The sequence below is a fragment of the Acomys russatus genome, unplaced genomic scaffold (genome assembly GCF_903995435.1).
Source record: "Acomys russatus unplaced genomic scaffold, mAcoRus1.1, whole genome shotgun sequence".
In the NCBI taxonomy this organism is placed as follows: domain Eukaryota; kingdom Metazoa; phylum Chordata; class Mammalia; order Rodentia; family Muridae; genus Acomys; species Acomys russatus.
The window spans coordinates 347,207-356,371 of record NW_026131852.1 but is presented as its reverse complement, the minus strand read 5'-3'; the positions used below and the strand labels follow the sequence as shown (position 1 = coordinate 356,371).

The window sequence follows — 9,165 nt, the reverse complement described above, 5'->3', positions numbered from 1 at the left end:
TGATTGCTCCTTGTCTCTTCAGCCAAAATCAGCTAACCAGACACTTAAAACCAAATGTTTCCCCTATACTGCATGAAACATCACAGGCTTTGACCATCATTCCAGCCTTCCAGGGCAAGACAACAATGTTCTGTTTTCAGCTGAGAAGCAGTTACAAAAAAAGAGTACACCACCCCTTTTTCTTAGTAAAAGAATGGGATGGTAGGTTCAAATTAAGCTAGTTCTCCCTCTATCACAAGGAGTTGTTAGGCTCTCTCTCTCAGCCTAAGCTTGGGAACAGGACCCAGACAAGCTTGAGAAACTGACCCAGAAAAAAATTGAAGGCCAGCTTCAGTTTCTGAGCTCAAGGTGGCCAACTGAGTTAAACAATTTCAACTAAGGTAAACAATTTTCAGAAAAATACCATCTGGAAGCTCTCTGGAAACTCCCCAACACGACTCCCTGCCAAGAATAGCCCCCAAGACCAATGACCCTGGCAATAGCCAATAACATTTAGACAAGCACCCCTAGCGACTACCAGAGCCAATCCTAACATAGGGCACGCAGCTCCTCCTAACCTTTGTGGTTTTAGCCTTTAAAAAAAGCTTGTAACAGTGACTCAGGGAGCCTCCTTCCCTGCTGAGGCCCCCTGACATGTGAGCAATAAACCTTGTGCCTTTGCATCAACACTGTGGTCCTCGAGTGGTCTCTCACGGCAACCCCCTAACCAAGTGGATTCTAAGGTCCAACATTGTGGGGGCTCGTCTGGGATTTGGGGTCTCCTTGAAGACCACTGACCCACCTCTGTAACACACAAATCTGAATCTGTATTGGAAGGAGGAAGGGGACAGACATGTCCAGACTTTTCTCCCCTTCACCCTGGAGGACACTCCGGTGCTTGTCTGGAGGACGAGTGGTGCCAGCATCGGTCTTCTCAATCCGAATCCAAATGGCAGAGAAGTTCTGCCATCCGATCTGAATCCTGTTCTGGGGCACCAATATTTTGCAGTATGGTTGATAGGTTTGGTTTTGGTTTTATTTATCTGTTTGTCTCTGTTTTGTCTCTCTCTGTCTTCCTCTCATGACCATACTGACATGGGACAAACTGTGACGACCCCCTTGACTTTGACTCTCAACCATTTCAAGGATGTTCAAGCTCGTGCACATAAATTGTCTGTGGATGTCCACAGGGGACTTTGGCAGGATTTCTGTGCCTCAGAGTGGCCAACCTTCAACGTGGGGTGGCCTATAGATAGGACATTTAACCTTACTATTATCCTGCAGGTTAAAGATGTTGTTTGCAGACCTGGGTCCCATGGCCACACAGATCAGGTCCCATATATAATCACGTGAGAATCCCTGATCTGAGATCCACCACAGTGGCTCAAGCCTTTCGTCCTGGGCCCCCTGCCAACTTCTCTCTTCCCGGTTGCAGCTTTTGAGACTCTCAAGACACCCGAATAACACCCAGGAGTTCGCCCAAAGCCCATGCTGCCTGACAACGAACAACAAGAGATGACTTGCTAGCCATCTCTGTCATTTTAGTTAATATATAGATTCATCTAGGTTACATTTTTCCTTCTCAGATCTCTGATTATATTGATGGCTGAGCTAATGGTAGGTTAATAGCTAGAGGACAGTTAGATCTACTGTTAATACACTAGTCAGTTCATTAGCTAGTTAAAACTACTAGGTACTAGATCTCTCTCTTATTTGAAAAGACAAACAGGCTTGTCCTGCTCACAGGCTTCATATTAAATGATAAACAGTTTTTAGTGTAAGTCAACTGCCTGTGTCACTTGGTATATAACTAGATAAAAAAGATATAGTTGAAGAGATATGGGGACAGATGGCAGCCTTGTCTGGTTCCCGATTTTAGGGGGATTTCCTTGAGTATCTCTCCATGTAATTTAATGTTGGCTGTTGGTTTGCTGTATATAGCCTTTATTATGTTTAGATAAGTGCCTTATAATCCCGATCTCTCCAGAACTTTGAACATAAATGGGTGTTGGATATTGTCAAATGCTTTTTCTGCATCTAAAGAGATGATCATGTGGTTTTTCTCTTTCAGTTTGTTTATATGGTGGATTACATTGATGGATTCCCATGTGTTAAACCATCCCTGCATGCCTGGAATGAATCCTACCTGGTCATGGTGAATGATGTCTTTGATATGCTGTTGTATTTGTTTTGCAAGAATTTTGTTGAGTATTTTTGCATCAATGTTCATAAGAGAAATTGGTCTGAAATTCTCTTTTTTTCTTGGATCTTTGTGAGGTTTAGGTATCAATGTGACTGTGGCCTCATAGAAGGACTTTGGTAATATTCCGTCCATTTCTATCTTTTGGAATAGCTTGAATAGTATCTGTATTAGATCCTCTTTGAAGAACTGGTAGAATTCTGCACTGAAACCATCTGGCCTTGGGCTTTTTTTGGTTGGGAGACTATCAATGGTTGCTTCTATTTCTATAGGCGAAATAGGGCTATTTAATTTGTTTATCTGGTCTTGGTTCAATTTCTGCAAATGGAATCAGTCGAGAAATTTGTCAATTTCCCTTGAATTTTCGAATTTTGTGGCATAAATGCCTTTAAAGTAGGTTCTTATGATTCTTTGTATTTCTTTGGTGTCTGTTGTTATATCTCCCTTTTTATTTCTGATTTTGTTAATTTGGATAGTGTTTCCCTGTCTTTTAGTTAGATTGGCTAACGGTTTGTCTATCTTGTTAATTTTCTCAAAGAACCAGCTCTTGGCAGAGGAATATTAAATGGCTGAGAAACACTTAAAGAAATGTTCGTCCTCGTTAGTCATCAGAGAAATGCAAATCAAAACGACACTGAGATTCCATCTTACACCCATCAGAATGGCTAAGATCAAAAACTCAAATGACACCCCATGTTGGTGAGGATGTGGAGAGAGAGGAACACAGCTTCATTGCTGGTGGGAATGCAAACTAGTACAACCACTCTGGAAAGCTATCTGGTGCTTTCTCAGAAAAATGGGAATAGGGCTTCCTCAAGACCCAGCTATCCCACTCCTTGGAATATACCCAGAAAATGCCCTACCACACAACAGGGACATATGCTTAACCATGTTCATAGCTGTTTTATACATAATAGCCAGAACATGGAAACAGCCTAAGTGTCCCTCAGTAGAAGAATGGACTAAGAAACTGGTATATTTACACTATGGAATACTACTCAGCTATTAAAAACAAGGAATTCCCGAAATTTGTGGACAAATGGATTGATCTAGAAATTACCATAATGAGTGAGTTCACCCAGGAGCAAATAGAGATAAACCATATACACTCACTTATATCAAAACACTAGTCCAAGGGATACGTACCATGAAAATCTTTACTTACCAAGAAAGTGGATCAGAGGAGAGGACATCCGATTGAGACTTTAGGCAAGAGTAGCATGGAAGAAAGGGGAAATAGTAGGACCCACAGGGTCCTGGAAACCTACAAGAAGAACTTTATGACAGGCAGATCTGGATCCTGGGGTCCTCCTCAAACTAAGGCACCAGCCAAGAAGAAGATAGGCAGTAAGCTTCGAACCCCTACCAAGACCTAGCCGATGAACAGGACATTCTCAACCATTGAGTGGAGAGTGAGATCTGACTCTCTCACGAACTCTGGTGCCCCTTTTCTGACCATGTCCCCTAGATGGGGAGGCCTGGCAGCACTCAGAGGAAAGATAGCAAGTTACCAAGAAGAGACTTGATATTCTAAAAGCATATATAGGGGAAGGAGGGCTCCCTCAGTCACAGACATAGGGGAGGGGTGAAGGAGAGAAATGGGAGGGAGGGAAGAATGAGAGGAAACAGGAGAAGGGCTAACAATCAAGATGTAATATGAATAAATTAAGAAAATTAAAGAAAAAAAGATATAGTTTATATAAGTTCTGAGGATCTGAGTCTAAAATATTTGAGGGTTCAAAAAAACGTTTAAAGGTTGATACATGCAAAATAAAAAAACTTGATCCAAGAAGGTATTTTAAGGTTGTGTGTAAAAAAAATGTTTCAGGTTGATAAATGCAAGTGTTTAAAGATCTGGAAAAATGTTTAATATTTGAGGGTCTAACAAAGTGTTTAAATGTTGGTAAGTGCAAGTTGCAGATTTAAAGTAAGATCAATGGTTATAATAAATTGGTAAAGTACTGGCTGCTTATAAATCAGTCCCAAGATCAAGATTTTAATTTTCTTTTGTTGTATTCTAAATATAAATTTAAGAGTGCTTTCCATCATGCTAAAAATGAGTCTGTCCAATATGTATATCAAGTCTTCTGGACTAAAATATTGTTCATGCTTGTACTGGGTCTCAAAGGTATGAGTCTGCTGCTACTGTCATTTACAGTTATAAAAATTAATATACATTTTATAAGCCCCACTTGGATCTCCTACTACTAGACCTGCCTCCTCCACCTTACCCTACGCCTTCTAGTTCTCCCTCCGACCCTAACCCCTCTCTCCCTACCTCCTCTACCCACACACCCAGATTGAGATTATGAGACGGCTGCAGGTAGGGAAAGTCTCCGTATCTATCGCCAGGCTCTATTGGCAGGTCTCAAGGGGGCTGGAAAGCACCCCACCAATTTGACCAAGGTAAGAACTATTACTCAGGGAAAGGAAGAAAGCCCTACTGCCTTTATGGAAAGATTGCTGAAATGGTGTCGCATATATACTCCGTTTAACCCTGAGGCTCCAGAATATAAGGCAACAGTGGCCATGTCTTTTATAGATCAGTCAGCTCTGGATATAAAAGGAAAGCTACAGCGACTAGATGGCATTCAGACTTATAGATTGCAGGATTTGGTCAGAGAAGCAGAGAGGGTGTATAACAAGAGAGAAACTCCAGAGGAAAAAGAAGCTCGGCTAGCAAGGGAACAGGAGGAACGGGAGGATCACAGAGATCATAAGCGAGATAGACATTTGAGTAGGATCCTGGCCGTTGTAGTGACAGAACCTACTAAATATAGAGAACAGAAAAGAGAGGGGGGAGAACAAAGGCGGCCCCGTGTGGATAAGGATCAATGTGTTTACTGCAAAGAACGTGGACACTGGTTAAAAGACTGTCCTAAGCATCCCAAAGATCAGAAGAAAAAGCTCAAGGCTTACAATCAGTACTGAAATAATGAAGAAATAGAAGATGAAGGCTAGTTCAGACATATTATAATGCTCAGGAAAAGTAGGCATTGAAGTGAAAAAAAAAAAGGAGATAATTCCTGATCTGACCTTGGGCTAAAACGAAGGTCACATTGACTTTTAGGCATACATGGTACACAAGGAATCATAACGCATCTGCTGTTGTTCCTTTTCTGTAACTGGAAGGCTTTCTACTCCCCTTTCAAATGATACAATGGTAAACATAACTGTGTGCCATTAAAAAAATATTCAGCCCTGTCATTCTTGCCAACAGTCATGGCACCTGTGTGAATGGAAATTGTGCAACTTGTGTTTGCCACTGTAAACCCCCTACTTTAAAGACTCAGGCCTGCCTCTTTGAACTTGTAGTCACAAGAGTGTGTGTCACCAGACATATCTGCATGGCTCAATAAACTTCAAACTCATAAAGAGTACATCCCAGTCTCCTTCTGCTAGAAGACAACAGTGCAACCACCACAACAGAAAGTATAAAAATGTATGGAAACAGGACAACTCACTACTGAATGAAAAATAAATTAATACAGAGATAAAAAAGAAAATCAAAACTTTTTTTTAATTGATTGGAAACAAAAGCACAACATTCCCATGGCACAAAATGAAGGCGGAGCTAAGAGGCAAGTGCACATTCCTAAATACCTACAAAAATTGTAAGATCACATATTAGCAATTTAATGGCTCACCTGTAAAGTCTAGTACAAAAGGAAGAAATAACCCCCAAAGAATTAGATGTCAAGAAAAAATAAAACTCAAGGCTAAAACCAACAAATAAATAAATAAACACAACATAAAGACCAATAAAAGGAAGAGTTGCTTCTTTGATAAAAAAAATAATAATATTGATGAACTCTTAGCCAAATTAACTAAAAGATGGAGTGATGAGGTTCAAATTAATAAATTATAAATGAAAAATGGGGGCATTACAACTGACAATGAGAATATCCAGAGAACTGTAAGGATATATTGTAAAACATTGTACTCCAATAAACTTGAAAACCTAAATTTATTGTCATATACCCACTACCAAAGTTAAATCATGATCAGGTATACAATGTAAATAGATCTATAGCACCTAATGAAATTGAAGCAATGAGTAAAGCTTTCATCCAAAAAAAAAAAAAAAAAAAAAAAAAACCCTGGCCCGGATGAATTAAGCACAGAATCTGACCATGTCTTCAAAGAATTGATGTCAGTATTACTCAAAATATTCTGCAAAGTATTAATTGAAGACACATTTTGAGGATCTAAGTAACCCGATATCTAAAGCTGATACCTTGATACCTAAAAAGAAAATGACAGGTCAATTTCTATTACAAACATCACTACAAAGATTCTTAATTACTTGCTTGCAAACCCAACACAAGAACACATCAAGAAGATTATGCACCATGACCAAGTAGGCTTCATCCAGAGATTTAAAGATGGTTTAAAATACATAAATTGATACATATAATTTACCACACATAAAGACTGAATGGAAAGTTACATGTTTATGTCAATAGAGGCAGAAAAGGCTAATCCATCAGTCATTCATCATAAAAGACCTTGAGAGACTAGGGATACTGTTCCATCTCCAAGACCAGTAGAAAACAGTAGACCATGTTTGAAAAGTGTATAACTCTGTACAGATAAGAACTTTTCTGAAAGATTCAGTTTGTACAAAATACCATGATGAAACAATGATAAAAGGGATAGAATAATAAACTGAGTTAGTTAAAAAGCAATGCTGGTCACATGTGACACTTATGTGCACACTCCTTGGGGAGGAGAGGGGAAATGTGCTATGCTTTATGATCTAATGATCTTGGACCCAACTTCCTCTTGATTTTTTTCCATTGAACACAGTGCTAATTTAGTCAAGATATATTATGAAGGCACTGCCTAGAATATGGGGAAAAAGGAATGTTCATGAACTTCCTTATCATGTGATTTCAGTGACCAAGGCAGGGTCTCTTATATCCTCATACCAGTCATTTTGCATTTTGTTCATGAGAGACTATACTTTATTATTTTTAAAATAAAACACAAAATCATGTACTGGCTTGAAAATATTGGTTCCATTCAGATACTCATTTATAGAGAATTTCTATGAAACAATAAATCAAAGAAATGGCAGCCCAGATATATGAGAGTAGTATTTAACTTCATCTTCACGATTTACTGGGATAAGCCCACGATTTGTGTGTGCTGTGTGCCCCACAGTGGTCATTAGTGGCCTCACAGTGAGGCTTATGTCTGGGTTTACAGTGAAGTCCCCACATTGTGTATCTAGCACAGTAATAACTGGCTGTGTCCTCAGATCTCACGCTGCTCATTTGCAGGTACACAGTGTTCTTGGCATTGTCTCTGGAGATGGTGAATCGATCCTTCAGGGACAGTGCATAGTTTTTGGTACCACTATTTTGATTAAATTACTCCAACCCACTCCAGCCCCTTCCCTGGAGCCTGGCGAACCCAGCTCATCCAGTAGTCACTAAAAGTGAATCCAGAGGCTTCACAGGAGAGTCTCAGAGAGCCTCCAGGCTGCACGAGGCCACCCCCAGACTCCACAAGCTTGACCTCACACTGGACACCTGCAAACACAGAGAATACTGTTAGTAAACTGTCACATAAACTGCCCATCTCAGTTATATCCACTAACACACTCACTATCTCCTCTTTGCCATACATTACCTTTTAAAAGAGCAACAAGAAAAACCCAAATCAGCCCCAAATACAAAGTGAGGTGTCTGTGTTCAGTGCTGATTGATGAATGGTAATCCTGGGCTGATCTCCCTTGCCTGAGCTTCACGGATAGTTTTGGGCTGGTTTTCATGAGAAGAGAGAGAGCTCATTTGCATGTCCTCTTGCTACATATCAAGCTCTACTGAGGGAGCCTAGATATGACAGATTCTAGGGTTTTGGTAAATGTGCTGGGAACTTCTGGGAGTAAAGATAATGATTGGAATTTTTTCCTATTATATTTTCCTGGGTAAACATTAACTATTGCTGATCTCATTTATATTTGTGAACAAAAGATGCCATTTAATGTTAATTTCACCCAATTCTCCATGTCCAGGATCATAGATGGCAGTGGACATTGTTTTGTTAATGTGCTCAGGAGCTCTTTCTGTAAGACTTAGCCATACTAGGTTGTCTTCAACCACAATGGACATCCTACTCCCTGAGTCAGATTCAGCACTGAGGGCTGCTTTCTCCTGAGATACGGAACCCCCGTTCTGTGTTGAATTCATGTGATATGACTGCATTCCAGTGTTTGCCTAAGAACCTACAGAGGTCTTGTCCAGAACTGTATGTATCCAAGAGTTTGAATTTCCTGTGTTATCATTTATTTCAGTTTTCCTGTACATTTACCTATATGTTCAATAAGAAGAAGGAGTGACTGTTAAGCTTCAGTGCATAGCTCAGCAGTGAGTTCTACATCTGCTCCCTCTGTGTTTGCCCAGGCCTCCCTGAAGGATGGCATCACTCCCTACACACCTCCTCTTGACTATTCTTTCCTAATCAGCCTCCATCAGTTACCAGTCCTGATCTTACTTGGGGTTCCTAAGTTTTGTTTCCATTTTCTAGAGCTTATGGAAGTTTACATACAGGATATTCTTTTTTATTATTTATTTATTTATTTTATATTTTTTTTTCATACAGGATATTCTTGTGTTTTACTTCTCACTTATCACAATTCATCATGTATAATTAAGGTTGTTTTGTACCCAGCCTTTGCTGATTTATTAGTGACTGATATGCTGACAAGACAATTGAACAAAAGTGTGTTATCTGCTTATGTGCTGGTTCAAATATAAATTGGCTCCAGTCTCCAGCATTTTAGATGAACCAACTTAGCTTTTAGATGTGCTCAGAGAACAGTGTTGCTCTCATTCTTTAGCAATAAGATCAAAGAAGATGAAACTACAGTTCAGCTAATAGAATTCTTCACAGAGAAGAAACTAAGGAGGAACAATTTTATTGAGAAACTTCAATTGAGAAAATTCAGAAATTCTGAATCATGGTAGAAACTCGAAAGC

At 39.7% G+C, this 9,165-nt stretch overlaps 1 pseudogene; it reads right to left on the bottom strand.

Moving 5' to 3' along the window:
- Window positions 1–7,293: 7,293 nt before the first annotated feature.
- LOC127186589 (immunoglobulin heavy variable 3-7-like) lies at window positions 7,294–7,958 on the bottom strand (annotated as a pseudogene).
- Window positions 7,959–9,165: the final 1,207 nt, after the last annotated feature.